Raw genomic sequence first — 16401 nt, 5'->3', positions numbered from 1 at the left:
TAATCAATAGAAGTGGTTTTTAAAGCCCTATTGCTATGTTTTACTTTGGCGGTTGGAAAAAGAAATGCTTTGAGCCATAACTTGCACCTCTGTCCGGGTGTAAGGGCCGGTTCTTCAAGTGCTTGCTGCGGGCCCCACCCAGTGAGTTCTGCAGCCCCCTTCTGCCGCAGGTGTTCTCACTTCGAGCACCTCATGCCTCTTGGAGGCCTCGTTTGCCGAAGCGCACCTGAGGGCTCAGGTGCAGATGAGCTGCCCATTAAATGCAACTGCCCCGCTCCAGGCCGGCCCCAGCAGCGGCCGGGGTCCGCTGAGGCGCGCGGGCTTATTTGCGGCTGCGTCACAGCGGTCCCGCTGCCTGCCGACCGCCGCCGCTGGGCGTGCATGAAGTCCGCAGGAGCGTGAAGGTGGCCCAAGTCTGGAAGGTGAGTCGATGATGAGGGTTTTGTTTCTTGCCCAGCCTTACGCTGGGTGGGTAAGCGAAGCCTTTTCCCAGCTGAACTTGGCAGAGGAGTTCGGACGTGAGTTTCCCGAGCGCTCCTTGCCGTGCGGTCAGACCTGTGACGGGCCCTTGCAGGCCTTGCACTTTGCACCTTGTAGCTGCGCGGTGCACACCGCTGTGAACACGCTAGCGCTCGAAGGTACCCAGCCTGTGTTTCAGCGTTGCCTCTAGCTGTCAGTACTCATGGTAACGGGCAAAAGAAGGTAAAACTCCTGTTATCTCCCTGTGCTTCTTTGTTGAAAGGGGGTTTTCGGTGGAAGTTTTTTGAGGAAGGCTGTGCCTGTTACTAATTCTTTTAAAGCTTTTCTTTTCTGTGAACAATAAACTTAGGTGACTTAAAAGGAAAAAGATTTAGTGTAAACTCAATATTTTGAAGCAGAGAAAACAGACATTAAGAGAGGATACATTTGAGGAAAGTGTCCCCAGGAGAGAAGCTAGTAATGGATGTTCCAATAAGAGAGGAAAGTTGGCCAGCCTTGAGAGAGGTCATAAATAACCTAATCTTTCTCTTTTGTCTTCCACACAACCTTCTGCTGTACTGCTCCTGTCGTGTAAATACAAAACATATTTTTTCTGTCGCTTGTTCTCGATCAGCTAAGCCGACTTTGTGTTACAAGGGGAAATAAGTATCACAAGATCATTAAGGGTAAAGGTGGAGACAAGCAATTTATGCTTTCATCTGACCCCGTCCAGGCGATGCTGTGTTCTTGCAGATAGCCACTACGATAGAGGCTAATTGTGCTACCCTTTAGCTATCGTTTTCCTCTGGGGTTTAAAACTTGTGCTTCGTGTTATAAGCATGAAAAAGGTAATGACTTAATTCTGCAGAATGCTTTTAACTATAGGTTGTGAAGTGCCTGCCAGGAGCGTGTAGGCATCTGTTCTAACCCTAGTTCTAATTAACAAGAGGAAGAGAGCTGTTTCCAGATGCTTAGGGAGCAGCGTCTCTTTTGTAATGGACGGACAGTGGGGAGCATATTCTGAATGTATCTTTAGTTATAGCATTGCCTGGTATTTAGTTATTACTGTGATGTTTAAATTTGTGTTCTGGTGTTTTGAGTTAGAAAACCAGTACCTAGTTCTGAAGCAAATACCTTAAAATGCTTAAGCTGAGGTTAGTTTCTCTGACAACTGTGCTGTAAGTATGTGTATCAGTATGAGTGTCTTCAACCACTTTAATTCTGGTTTGAACTGAGATCTCAGGATGTCATAAAGAAAACTAAAAACAACAAGGTAACAAAATCGCAAACTCAAACCAAAAACAAATGAAAAAACCCCAGCTAACACCTTTGTGGCAGATCTACTTATTATCATCTCCTGGCATGGGCCCCACTCATTTTGGATCTAACCTTCTTAACTAAAGACTGTTTTCAAAAGTAAGCTAAAGTTATCCGCATTGGTCATTCTGAAGTCCTCAAAGATGGCTGTGTCATTTCCTTTTGCTGAAGGAACTTAGTTTTAGCTAAAGTTATAAAAGTTTTAGCTAAAGTTATAAACAGTAATTAAAATTCCTTTTTTTAAAAACTGATTTCTATGTAGGAGAGGTGATCATGTCTGAGGACATAAAGGCTGTTCCTTGTTCACTTTTGAACACTTAGTCCATAATGCATGGACCAATTAATAGCTTGAGCTAAGATCAGCTTGTATGTTTTTTCAAGGCACACAGAAGTACAGGTCTGTCAAACTTAACTGTACAGTCCTGAGCGTGTCTGATGATTAATTCAGCTGCTGTTTGCATGCTCCAAATGCTTGTGGTAGTAAAACCATAGTACTTTGAACACAATTCCTTTTCAAACTAGGACAGAGCTTTTTGTTGTCATTGCAAAAGGATCCTCATATACCTTGGACTTCAAATATAAAACCCTCCAGGTATTTGTGATGAGTAAGAAAAATCATCTCGTGCAAACAGCTGTTATTGACTGAATGTAGCAATGAATAGAGTAGTTTGTTCTGTCTCTGTTGTCTCCAGTATGACTCTTATATTGTAGCAAAGACAGCATAAAATACCTGTATAGTAGAAACTGAGATGGCTATTTTCAATTTAGAAGAAAATGCTTTTACACATGCTGAAAGTAAAGGCACTTCCGAAGGCAATTATTTCTTTCTCTGAGTTGGCCTTTTGGAATGTTTTCCATGTAATGTTGGTCTAGGTCTATACAGAGCAGAAAGTGTCATGTTTACTCTGGCCACATCGTGAGCCAGCCAGAACTGTCTGGTAGTCCTGCTCACATCTTAGTGAGTGTGTTGTAGCCTAGTTATCTACACTGCATGGAAGAATGTACTTCTTGGGTTAAAACATTGTTCCTTACTCTTATGGACGTGTCTGCCTGTTACTCCATGGCAATGTGCCTCTCTTGCATAACATAGCTCTAGATAGACACTCGGAAACAAGTGCACAAACTTCAGAAATAGTAGCAAAATACACAAACAAAAGAGCCAATAGAATAGCCATTATGGAGGGCCTCATACTCACTAGCACACTCAGCTCTAGAAGGACGTGGACTTGATGCACAGGGTCCAGTGGACGGCCATGAAAATTATCAGGGGGCTGAAGCACTTCTACTATGAAGACAGGCTGAGAGAGTTGGACCAGTTGATTGGCCTGCAGAAAAGAAAGCTCTGGGGAGATCTTATAGCTGCTTTCTGGTATTTGAAGACAGTCTAAAGGATATCTGGGGAGAGGCTGTTTAGAAGGATATGTAGGACAAGGGGGAAAGATTTTAAATTAGAGAAGGACAGATTTAGATTGGACATTAGAAATCTCATGACCATGAGGATGGTGAAATAAACACTGGAACAAGATGCCCAGGGAGGTAGTGGAGGCCCCATCCCTGAAGACCTTCAAGGACAGGCTTGATGGGACTCCAGCTTCATCTAGTTTGGGATGTCCCTGCTGACTGCAGGGGGGGTTGGACTAGATAATCTTTAAAGTTCCTTTCCGAACCCATGCATTCTATCATTCTGTACTCTCTCTGAATCTTTCTGTTTCTGGGCTTTCCCTGCTTACAGAGATAATAAATAAAGATATGTGAGGGCCAAACACACTACACTGAATTGCTTATTTCCTTATGTCGTGTGAGGAAAGCAAGTTCAAAGCTAACTGGCTTATTTCAACTCAAGCTGTGGAGTAGTTGGGCTAATGGAGATAAAAAGATAGGCACAAAAATGAGCAGATCTGATCCAATCAGCAACATCTTGTAAAATACTCCAATCCGTCCATTGTGACAAGCTAACAGGAACAGGGATGAGATGAAACCTGTCTCTCCATGGATTAGCAAACTAAATGAGTCACAGAGCCAAGTTAGATCAGGTGGGAGGCCTCACAGAAAACTGCCAATGCTTCTGAAACAGCCTGCTCATGGGGCTGCACGGGCTCCTGACTCGCAGCATATTGAGGCACTTGTAGCAGACAGTGCCAATCCTGCCATTGCTCGGCAATAAGTGTGAGACCAATCTTGACCACTACAGGTACCAGATGGCCCTCAGTCCTTCTGCTCGTATTAACGAATTCCATGTCCTCTGTGTCCTGGTTACCTGGAGATTTTTTGGTTTAATAATTCAGTGAACTGTTGCATCTCTTACATTCCTGCTCCTGGGTGATACAAGTCACAGTTTTGATCAGCTGTGCTCTACGTGTCCTTGGCAGGCACAGTTAATGAGGACGGCTTAATGACATCTCCCTCTAATGCAGTCCCACTGCGCTCTGTGCTTGCACAGTAGCTATCTGTGTATCTGTCTTTAGAATAAATTTATATTGATGATGTAGTTGCCTTAAATTACGTTCTTCAGCTTTATGTATTCTGTTTGTCCTAACCCTTTTTTTTTTTTTTTTTTTGTGGCTTTATTTTTGTGATTTCGTTTCCTAAGCAGTCTGGGTTTATTAGATCAGTCTAACAATTGCCTTCCCTAACCATTATGTACCCCTGCTAAAACTAACAGAGGAAGTTGTTGCACCATGGGAAGAGAAGGTGGAGAGAATGCAAAATGGGCTGAAGCCAGCTGGGGCAGTGTGGCTGGAGAGCTGCCTAGCAGAAAGGGATCTGGGGCTTCTAATAGACAAGCAGCTGAATATAAACCAGCAGTGTGCCCAGGTGGCCAAGAAGGTCAGTGGCATCCTGGCTTGTACTAAAAATACTGTGGCCAGCAGGACTAGGGAGCTGATCGTTCCCTTGAACTTTGCTCTGGTGAGGCCACACTTCAAGTACTGTGTTCAGTTTTGGGCACCACAGTACAAGAGAGATGTGAAGGTGCTGAAGGGGGTCCAGAGGAGGGCAGTGAAACTGGGAAAGGGCCTAGAGAATAAATCTTATGAGAAGCAACTGAGGAAGCTGGGGATGGTTAGTTTGAAAAAGAGGAGGCTGAGGGGAGACCTCATTGCTGTCTACAACTATCTGAATGGATGTTGTAGAGAGGCTGCTGCTGGTCTCTTCTCACAGGTAACTGGAGACAGAACAAGGGGGAATGGCCTCAAGCTGAGACTAGGTAGGTTTAGACTGGACATTAGGGGAAAGTTTTTCACAGAGTGGTCAGGCACTGGTATGAATTGCCCAGCGAGGTGGTTGAGTAACCCACCCTGGATGTGTTCAAGGGTCATTTGGATGTAGTGCTTGGGGATATGGTTTAAGGTGAACCTTGTAGAGTTGGATTATAGGTTGGACTTGGTGATCTTGAGGGTCTTTTCCAACCTGCACCTTTCTGTGATTCTGTGACGCTCAGCAAAACTAAGTGCTAGGTCCTGCACTTGGGTCACAGTAATCATGCAATGCTATGGGCTTGGGGCACAGTAGCTGGAAAGACTCATGTCAGAAAAGGATCTGGACATGTTGGTCAATAGCCTGTTAAATGTGAGCTAGCAGTGTGCCCAGCTAGTAAAGGTAGCCAACAACATCCTGGCTTGGATCAGCAAATGTGGCCAGTAGGACTAGAGGTGATTGTACCCCTGTACTCTGCCCTGGTGAGAGCACACATTGAATCCTTGTTCAGGTTTGGCCCTCTCCGTACAAGGAAGACATTGTGGTGCTGGAGTGGGTCCAAAGGAGGTCAGGGAAGACAGTGAAGGGTTTAGAGCAAAAATCTTTTCAAGAGAGGCTGATGAAAATGAACTTGTTTAGTCTGGAGAAGATGAGGCCGAGGGGAGACCTCACTCTCTTCAACTACTTGAAAGCAGGTTGTTGTAAGGTGGAGGTTGGTCTCTTCTCCATAGTAACAAATGATAGAATGAAACAAAATAGCCTCAAGTTGCGCTCAGGGAGGTTTAGATTGGTTATTAGGAAAGATTTCTTCACTTAAAGGGTTGTCAAGCCTTGGAACAGGCTGCCTAGGAAAGTGGTTGAGTCATTATGTCTGGAAGTAATTAAAAGGCATGTAGATGTAGTGCTTAGTGGCATGGTTTGGTGGTGGACTCAACATCTCTAGATTAACTGTTCGACTTGTCTACCTTCAGGATTTCTTCCAAGGTGAGTGATTTCTAGAACTCTGATATGGGAGCCTTGCTTGGAGCCATTTCTACATGACAACACTCAACTCAGTGGCTACCATGTGCATACTGGCAGATACAGTGCACTTGGCCTCATGTCAAGGTCAAAAATAGTCTTCAGAGTATTGCTAAAAGTTCTCTTAGGGAGAAACTTGCAGACCACAGGAACGAAATAGAAATGCTGCACTGCGAAATTTGGCACTTGAGAAGTGTATGAGGTGCTGCAAAGGGTGCTGTGAAATGGAGGTGTAGCTAGGGAGGCATGGAAGCATGGTGTGCATCTTAGAAGAGGTGACTGAGATTAGGATCATGGCTGTGGGGGCAGTGGCATGTTGAACCTTAAAACAGGGGCCAAGTTGCATAGCTATGTAGTTGTTGAGACTTCAGATTTAGAAACAAAGGGATCGTACTCTTGGATATAATTTGTGATCTTTGTTCAGGTAGCTAAAATTGAAGACAAAAAATTCAAGAGATGAGTAAATGACACAAAATATTTGAGTTTTTGTCGTGAGATGCATAGACAAAGTCTTTAAAGTCTTTTTGTGTATCTGTCAGTCTTAACTCCTCAGTGTTAAACACAGATCTATTCCTGAGAAACACAGAGTTCTAATGAGCCTAATACTGTGCTCTAAGTCAATTGTTACATAACTAGGATAAGGGTTACTACTTCTGTGGAATCCCAGCTATGCAGCTGTAGTGTTGCACTTGATATGTACAGGTGTGTTTTGAATACCTAGCTGTACCTGTTCTTCCAATTACAATTTTCATGGTGTCAAATCTTAAAGCTGTTGTACGCTTTTCATAGAGGTTATGCTTGCTTTGTGCAAAATTCCCTTTACTCTTCTGGATAATTTTTGGCACTCTAATGACTTGGTGGTTTACTGTGCAATGAGAGGGTGCCTGGTAACCTGCTTAGTTTCCTTTTTGTCATCAGTATGAGTCTTGACATGGAATTTTTCAGTCAGTGTTTTCTTTGATCGAGGCAACTTTCCCCTTTGGTGTCTCTGACAACAAGGAGTGGTGTCTCAGATTATCTCCAAAGTTCTGTTACTCTTTCCTGGCTTGTATCCCACTGCAGCAGTTCATGTGCAATAGAGGTGAATCGATACCTGGTGAATCCAACTGATGTAAGTGCTGAAAAATCAAAATTTGACTTTGTTTCTGTCACTTCATCCTGCCTGGAGTGAAAGAAGTTACAGTGGAAAATAACTAAGGAAGTGCAGCAATGCAGTTGGATTAACAGCACAGAACAACTGAGTCAGGCTGGGTGTTTGGGTGTCATTTATTTATTTTATAGCATCAGCCAGGTTGGAAGAGACCTCCAAGATCAGCCAGTCCAACCTCTCACCTAGCCCTGTGCAATCATGCAGACCATGGCACTAAGTGCCTCATCCAGGCTTTTAACACTTCCAGGGATGGTGACTCCACCTCCCTGGGCAGACCATTCCAATGGCAAATCACTCTCTGTGAAGAACTTCCTCCTAACTTCCAAACCCTTGTTACAGCTCAGAAAAATAATTTAACCAGTGATTTAAAAAAACCCCCTACTTTAGTTTTGTTTTGCTAAGCAGGTATCAAGGGAAATGGACACTTAAACATGCCTACAGACTGGTTTACCACAGAGAGGTTTTTAAATGAAACCAGCTACCTACAAACTAATAGCTCACTTTGGAATAGGCATTTTCAACTCAGCATCTCAAACACTTGAGAAGGCAGACAAATCCACACCGTCTCCATTTGAAAACCACAGACTAAGGATTGTTTAGGGATGCTCTCGTTAGACCAGACCCATGGGACAAAATGGAATTTACCAAAGATATGACTTCTCTTCAGGTCCATTGGCTCAGCCACCTACACAGCTACTAAAATACCTGTCTCCAACGTTACCTCTGAAAGCACTTAGGTTCTGCAGATCTTCTCAATCAACTTCTGTGTGTATTCTTTGTTGCCATGCTGCACAGCATTATCAAAGTCTCATCTAGTAATGCCAAGGTATTTCCTTCTAGAATAATCTGTTTCCCAGAAAGCAGTTTCAGAACAAGGATGTCATTGGAGTAGAATTTCCTCATCCTGAAAGGTTGAGGAAATTTTCATGTGCGTCTATGCATGTGCCATCAAGCCATGGAGATTCTTCAGTCCTGCCATGGCAGCAACAGTGATTTCCTTGGGGGCAAGGAGCTGCTGACTTCAGCATCTCTTTGGGGTGGTAGTCTGAAAAGACATTCCTCATTTTTCTGTAGCCCTGAGTTTCAACAGGGAGAATAAGTTTATCCACTTCTTCCCCAGATTTCTTGCTGCTTTGCAAACATGAGTACTAGTTGAGCTTTGGCCCATGTCTCCAGGTAGGACAGCCAGTTAGTGTTCAAAATGATTGAGAGGTGTGTGCATGGGACAGTGGTGGAGAGGTGTTTGCTATACCTTATCTGTTGTTAATTATATAGGGACGTGACAATGAAATAGAAAAGCCACATCATTCCTTTCCTTTTATTTTCCTCTTATTTTCTGTCTGAGCTAAAAGGAAGGTTACTGCGATTTGGCTGTGCATAGTAAAGTGAAGGTTAATTAGTAAATACTTTTCAGAGAACTCTTAAAATCCTGAGATTAAATTCTCCAAATACTGCAACTACAAAATTTCTTTTTATTTATTTATTTTCAGTTACTTCAGAACTTGTATAAAACTCTAATTTACAAAAAAAAAAAAAAGTAATTTGTGGCCCAGATTTTTAATCTGGATTTTTGTTTTGAGGGAGGGAGTCACCTTTGGATTGAAAAACCATCCACACAAATTGCAATGGAAATTAATGAGCAGTGTTTGGTTGATTTTTGTTTTTCTTTTTTTCCTCAAGACCTCCACAAGAAAAAAGTATAACCATAAAAAACAATGCTCTAAATCATAAGAAAAAGCCTCAAATGTTATGCCTATTTTTAATTCATCCTCTCTACCCTGTGGTCTTTGATTTGATCTAAGCTGATCTCAGGATACCGTGGGTAAGAGAGCATCCTGCTTGCTTAGTGTAGAGGTCTGGAGAGCTCTACGAGTGCAACAGTCACCTGATCTGAGCTGTGCAGTGCCCTGTTGGCCTGTGTCAGTGAGGAACTAGCCAGCTGATAATTTTATTGTTTGTTTCTGAAGGGGGGATGGGCAGTGTCTCCTTGTTCCTGTCCTGGGAAGGTTCAAAGTTGAGTTCTTAGTCTTGAGTGGCTGCTTTCGGTTGAGAACTGTCAGAAAGGACAGGTTCTGGAGTGTATTATGTATCAGTAAGGTTATAAAATGACATTTACTGTTCTACTATTTATTTTATTAAAGTTTTACAACTCCTCTTTAATCATCATTATAGAGTGTCAGTGTTTATTAGAGATCTGTGTGTGTGCTCATTGCTGTGGTTTCTGCCTACTTGAGGTGCTGAAGTTATCAATTTGATTGTGAAGCTAAATTAGGCTGTAATGCCCTTGAGTGTGTTTTCCCAGATCAGGCAATAATCTCCATGATAATAGGCTCTGTTGTGTATTAATTGACCATGACTTGTTATGCATTCTAAACTGAAGAGACAGGACCTATTTCAAGGTCAGTTGTCTCATAGTCAAATGTCTCAAAAGGGTGAATATTGATGAATTTCTTTGCTGAAGGCAGCTTTTCCTTCACAGAGCTCTCTTAAATGCTTTTATATAACACATCCAAAAGTTTTCTTGAGATCTTAACACAGGTGTTTGTAGCAAAATTTTCAGCTTTTTATAATTATTCAAAGGAGACAATAAATTATTAACTTTAGAACTATGACCAAATGCATTTGCAAATGGTTGTTTGCAGGGAATGTACAATTTTAATTGTCTTCTGCTGAAGTTCTCTGTCAAGCTGTGGAACAATAGATGTAGTGCCTGCATGGTGAAGAAGAAATTGTACAGTACAAGAGAAAAGAAATGTCAGAATACTTAAGATTTGAACTGGTGGGTTCTGGAAACCAAGCAAGCTGCTTGCCTTAATTTGCAGTGTTGTAGATGTCTCTCTGATAAACTCACTGGCTAAATGGGACTGCTCTGTAACAAAAGGCTGGATTTGGGTTCATTTGTACTAATTGTGGATCTCAACAATTTCAGAAGAGTGGGGGGGGGGGGAAGGAAAATGGTAGAATAAAGCAAATTCTCCTTATTAAACTTCACTACAGTAGATTAAGCCTTTGAAGACACTTTCAAATTGGCCCCTAAGATGGTGATTTTTGTAGCAGCAATTGTCTTCTCCTGTTTCAGTGGAATATGTTATTTTCTATCATTATAGATCTTTTAGCAGATAAAACAAATATGAGGCTTAAAGTATTCTAGACATGTGCATATATTTCTGTATTATAAAAATACTTGCATTTTCCTAAAGCCTTCTGTCTCTACATCTCAGTGGTCTTTATTGCAAACAACCTAATACCCTATTGATTATTAGCTCAAAGGCTTCAAAATAGAAAACTGAGAGTAAAAACATTATCTGGTGAGACTGAAGGCACAAGTGGTGACAACAGTGGCAGAGCAACTCAGTAGTCCTGTCTTCAGCCTACTCCCTTTCTAATACCACTGTGTCTTGGCAACAACTTGAAGCTTGGGTAGCATTTTGTCACTGGTTCTCAGCACTGACTCAGATGTTTCATAGCTGTTTTAGTACTGGTATATTGATTAGAAGAAGAATGGTCACTGAAATTGAGCATCTTATCCAAACCACATAAATAATTGTACCTATTTCTTGGATAAGACAGGAGCCAATAAGCTTAATTAAAATAATTATGTATAGGGTGTAAAATAGTCTGCTAAAGTTATTTTGATTAATTTACGCAAAGTTGCCTTTGAATCATTAAATTTTCAAAGCTTTTTTTTTCTGTTGTTGTTGAGCTAGAACAAATACTGCACTTTATACCTTGTGGATAACATAACATTTCTTCCTTAGAAGAAAAGGATGAATAAGAAGCTTCTTCTATGCTTTTGACAGATGAATAACATCTTACATTCTGGATGCTTCATTTTTCATAGTTTTGTTGCTTATTTAGTATTTGTTGTTTAAAAACTATGGCTTCTGCATTTCTAACTCATTGTGCTTTTGCTACAAAACCTCCACCACTCAGGGTCACAGCTGGACACCTGTGCTTGCTAGCTATTCAGCTACTCCAAGCAAGCAGTGCTGGAAAACCATGAGTCTGTATAAAGGTGTATTGTCCTATTCCCAAACAGTGCAGACCTGATGCTGTGACTGCATCCACTTGCCTAGAAACACTACATGTTGCCAGCACAAGTAAGTTTAGCCAGATGCCAAACGAGACGGCAGTTGACAGTGAGGCTCTAAGACAGAAAATGGACAAAATAGCACTGTCTGCTGTTTTAAAAAATATTTAATTGAAAGAAAAAAGAGTAGCAATATAGAGCTTCACAGACTTTCTTTGAATTCTACTGAAGATGATTTTGCAAGATGATAAAATTGTTCTTGCTGATTGGGGATTTTTATTCTTTTCAAATGAAGAAGTTCCTGAGAGGATCCCCATAAATGATTTCTAGTCTGCTCATTTTGAAGTATATTTCAACTAAGAGACAAACTGTACATTTTTAGAGAAGGTAGGAGATAAGCCTTGTTATTATCTGGTATGTTTCTCATCACCCAGTTCTAAAATTAAATCCCTGCCTGGAATTTAAGCTAGATGCCTGGAGCTAGCTATGAAGACTAGAATTTCCCAGCCCCTCTGGGTAGAATTCATTTCACTTAATGCTGGTATAATAGAGATATCTGTATATTGAACTTCTGCCTTCTTTTGTAATGATTGTTGAGGAACAGTGTTTTTAGGTCTGCCTTTTTTTAGCTCTGAGCATCAGATGTGATGAATCCTGCCCTTTAAGTGACCATTTTGATCTCACTGTGAGGCAACTAGCTTACATGTAGTTCAATGCAGTCATCTACATTTGATTATAACAATTACACTCTGTACTCACTGTTGAATCTCTCTCTATACTGTTTGTTGAACAATAAAAATGGACCCCTGTCCAAAAGAAATCCAAAATCCAGTTAGACCACCTTAGAAAAGGTGCACAGTCCAAGGTCAGAGCTACATGATTTAACTTCTCATTCTATGTACTGCCTGTCTCGCTGAATGAATTATGTTTAGCTGTCCATTAGCCTTGCAGAATGCATTGCTCCTCTCCTTTTCCCCCTTTTACATTAAACATCACATTCATAGATAATAAAAATGCCCACAAAAATATATAGTCATAGAAAAATGCCACATTCTTAATGGCATCAGACATTTTGAGATTAAATGTTGGTGGCAGGATCTCAAAATGTACATGATTCCTTTTCATCAGAAAGGTCAGATAAATACAGTCATGGCACAGTTATTTGTGATTGGGGGAACTTTTATCTCTTGCCTCACAGAGTGTTACTTATCTGTGAGTGTGAGAAAGATTGTGCATGAAAAACACATGGCTGGTCTGGGATGATCCTATACATAGATGTTTAAAGAAGTAGAGAGGTGACTTTTGTATTGTAAGTGAAAGGTGGTTTCAAATTAATTTCATGAGGACAGTCGGGGGTGTATGGCTTGAAATCATTGAGCACTACGGTCAGTTGCTTCTAGCTGCATGGAAAATGAAGAGATTTGGCTCAATTTTCCCATGGGATGTAGTAACCAGCAGACCAGATGTTTTCCCAGGGGAGCATGCTGAGAGAAATATTCTCATGTATTTTACAGCTTCTCAACAAGCACCTCAATTTTTTTTAATTGAGGTTCTGAGATCCATGTCCTCTGCCATTCGATGAGTAAATCCACTTCCTAGCTAGGGGATGGATGATTGCCTTGCCATGTCACTCCTATAAAATTACCATTGTTTTGGTAAAGAAACAGTGGAGGATTACTCAAGAGCAAAGAGTCCACAAGAAGATTCAAGTAAGATGTATCAATAAAGACGCTGGAAGCAAAGCTTAGGAAGAAAATTCATAGCTGGCCCTGTTAGGAAGTTGGTGTTTTCAGATAGTTACTTTTTCCTGGGACAAAGATGAACTGAATGGTTCCTGTTGTGACTGTAGGAGTAGATGAGAGTATTTCAGCGAAGTAACATGGCAAGTACCACTGTTTCTACAGTGATTCACACAAGTAACAAATGGTGAGGCTGTACTTACTGTCTTGGACAGTGGACTCTATGTTATCCTCCCTACTTGTAACATGCTGTGGTAAAATGAATTCTCCAAATCCCACAGCAGTGTTTGCATTTTTATTAGTCAGAGGACAGTATACATAAACAAGGTTGGCTGCAGGGACACACAATGAGATACTTCTGTTCCCAAGTGAATCTCCTCCTACAAGAGATGCAGATTCATATTAGCTCATGTGTTTTAACTACATGCTCCTATGTTGTTTTTTTTTATTCTTTACATTCCAATGTGACAACTCCAGTGGGACCATTATTTCCACTCCATCCTTTCTGCCAGCCTGATAACTAGGTTATGTTCCTGAGAAAGAAGAGATGTGATAGAAAAATCCCTTCTGCTGAAGGTGGCTTTGGAAGACACCTCTTTTCCTGCCTCTTGGACAAAGGCAACTCTAGGCTGGAGTAGAAAAGGTGAAAATATTTCCTTCTTACTCAGCAACATTGCTTTATTGGTGATAGCTGTCCCTGGTGCTGAAATCTTATTAGTGAGTTAAAAGAATGTTACTATCATAAATGCATTCTGGGCAAGTCTTATTGGACATGTCTACTTTTGAGCCTCGAAGAGGAATGTAAGCGAAGAGATACTATTATAGAAACTCAAAATAGCAGTGATTTTAGATATGCATAATGCAAATAGCTGACTCCACAGTAGTTTTTGTGACAGTGGTAATTTAATGTTGACCAATGTACAGAGTAAAAGTTCTGGTTTTTTTTTACTTTTCACAATATTAAAGACTGGCCCTGATGTCAGCCAAGATGGTTAGACCCCATGTCTTAAGAGGTTCATGCAGCTTAAGGGATTATAGACTATAACCATTACAGACTATTTTGTCAAAACTTCTCAATTGCTTCCTTTCTCTCGATTTTTTTGCTGCTTTTTTCATTGAACACATGCTTCCCGTCTCTTTCCTATAAAGTAGCTCTTTAAACTTGGTAGATGATTGCTTTTATTTCCAAGGCAAATCACTGGCAGCTGTTGCAGAGTGATTCATGGTGTCTACATTTAAACAGTGATGCCTAATCATTTTAAAATGATCCATCTGGGTTTTTATTCTACAGAGGGGACTTTCTGTGCTATGAAAAGACACAAAGCATGTGACACAGGGATATTTCAGTGTGAGAACATGGAGAATGCTCTATCTCGTAGCTTCCTAGATTCTTGATCTTTCCTTCAACCTTAAACAGCAGCACATACAGTTTCCATAAGTAAGCTTTAAGTTGCTGACACATCTGTCCTGTTCTTTATTTAGGGAAAGATTGTGCCTATTGGCATAGCCTTGAGCAAGAGGTGGTCTGTGAACTAGATCATTGTAATGCCAGCCTGGGGAAATATGGTGACTCAGATTTTCCTCTGAATCACATTTTCTCTTCTGCTTCTTCCTTGCTCTGAGGGAATAGTAATTTACTTCTGGAAATTAGTATCTCTGCAGTGGTGCAGCTGTTCTAGCCAAGAAGTCTGGAAAAAGGCTTCAATCTCCACCCATTCCTCTCTGTTCCTTTTGCTCACCTGTTTCAAAGAAGACACAACTAGGTAAATAGGCTGGGTTACTCCTACACATGCAGGCCTAAAATTTGCCTGGTTTGTGTAGTCTTCTAATTGCAGGGTTCTACCATTCTCTCTTGTATGTACATAAAGCCTAAACCTTGCAGCGAAGGCAACTTAAAGAAAAGAACATTTTATTTAGCCTTAGTCATTCAAGGACTCATTTGAAACTTCTGTACCAATCTACAAATTTAACTTTTCCTTACTGGACAGCAAACAGATTCAGTCCTAGTGCAGTCTGAAACAGAATTTGTCCATAGCTAGAACTGTATCTCCTCCATGACTCTTACCAGTTTGAGTGGAAGCTTCTTGATATTTTACTTAGTGACTTCAGCCCATGGAATATTGTTCTTCCATTGCTGCACTTGACTATCACCTCAGATATGGACCTGAATGTGCATCTTGGAACTTAGGCAGTTGCAGGAAGGATGTTAGGGTAACTGAATAACAGTTATCAGCACTAATTATGCTACAGGGGATCTAAAAGCTGTTTAAAAATGAGATTTAATTTTTTTTTTTAGTGTAAAACTTCTCAAGCCCAGGTCTAAATGTGCCAGGCTTTATGCATCTGAGTTTGTTCTAATTCGGTGCTGTATCACTCACTGGCCATACAGAAGAGAGCTGGTGAACGACGCACACATGCCACTCTAATGTTGTAGTTTTAGCTCACACAGGTATGTAGTAACAGATAGCACTTTACATACTATTTCTGAATTGCAGAGACAAGACATGATGACAAGCAAACCAAAGGGTTCTCATTCCCTCCTGCTGAAGGAGTGTGTTGGGCATTGATTGAAGAGAGCATTCTTAGGCAGGGCAGATCCTGCTGGAGCAGCACTCTCCCTGTTTTACCTTTGTGCACACTCCTGCAGGGACTGCGATTTTATACATCTGCTTGTTTTCTCCTTTGGCTGATCTTTATACGTAGCCACTTCTATATCTCTAGTGTATTTTATTTTTTTCTTTCTTGTGATCTGAAAGTGATTCTGCTGAGATAGCCAATCTGCGCTCCTGTAGTGGCCAGGAACTGACCTCTTGCAGTAAGTGCTTTCTCCCTTGGATCCTCAGTGTTGCACCTACAAGCCTGTTCTCTCAAGACACCTATTATCATCCTGTGCTTTAACTCTGAAAGACCCCTTCTAGAATGTAGACTTTGTTGTACTTGTACTGAGCAGTTACCCTGACAAAACTCTGGAAGGCTGCTGTTGACTGCAGCTGAAGTTGGCTTTGTCAAGATCTAACTTGTAAGAGAGAAGTCTGCAGCATTCACACATACCTCAGTCTATACCTCAACTTTTTATCTTGAAGTGAATCATCGATGGTTTCATATGTTGTGCAGATGAGGAAGCATGGTGTTTGTTTTATTACAGTGAGAGGAGGAAACATAGAAACAGTTAGAATAGGCCTTTTCATAAAGAGCTGCAGGAGGCCTGGGGAGATAAAAAGCCTCTGCTTATTGTCTCTAGTGTATACAAATGTTGGTAACCATTCAAAGGATAAACAGAGCAGGACAATAAAGTAACGTCTAGTTTCTTTGCCAAATAGACTTGGTGCATACGTTGTTCCAGCAGTGCTGTTTGTCTCTTTTTTTTTTTTTTTTTTGCCTGTTCTATGGATCTTTTTTTCATTTTGAGGTCGTTAACCCCTGGATTGCTGTTTCCTTTGTTGACATCTAGGTTTCTGTCAGCTAGCTCTTGTCTAGCTGCATACTCTCTT

At 41.1% G+C, this 16401-nt stretch overlaps 1 protein-coding gene across 28 annotated transcripts in view; it reads left to right on the top strand.

Annotated features, from left to right (window-relative positions):
- The window catches only part of DLGAP2 (DLG associated protein 2), a 465415-nt gene that overhangs the window by 171184 nt on the left and 277830 nt on the right, over nucleotides 1–16401 (top strand). For 2 of the 28 annotated variants that reach the window (XR_010302769.1, XM_064145875.1), the window contains exon 1: nucleotides 169–422. The exons of 21 other annotated variants lie outside the window; for them this stretch is intronic. The gene's annotated coding sequence lies outside the window, so the exon portion shown is untranslated. 5 more of the 28 variants (XR_010302770.1, XR_010302768.1, XR_010302765.1 and 2 more) reach the window with 5 other exon arrangements.

Source organism: Pogoniulus pusillus, chromosome 7 (genome assembly GCF_015220805.1).
Source record: "Pogoniulus pusillus isolate bPogPus1 chromosome 7, bPogPus1.pri, whole genome shotgun sequence".
Classification (NCBI taxonomy): domain Eukaryota; kingdom Metazoa; phylum Chordata; class Aves; order Piciformes; family Lybiidae; genus Pogoniulus; species Pogoniulus pusillus.
Note: the sequence above shows the minus strand (reverse complement) of the source record. Positions and strands in the feature narration are given on the sequence as shown.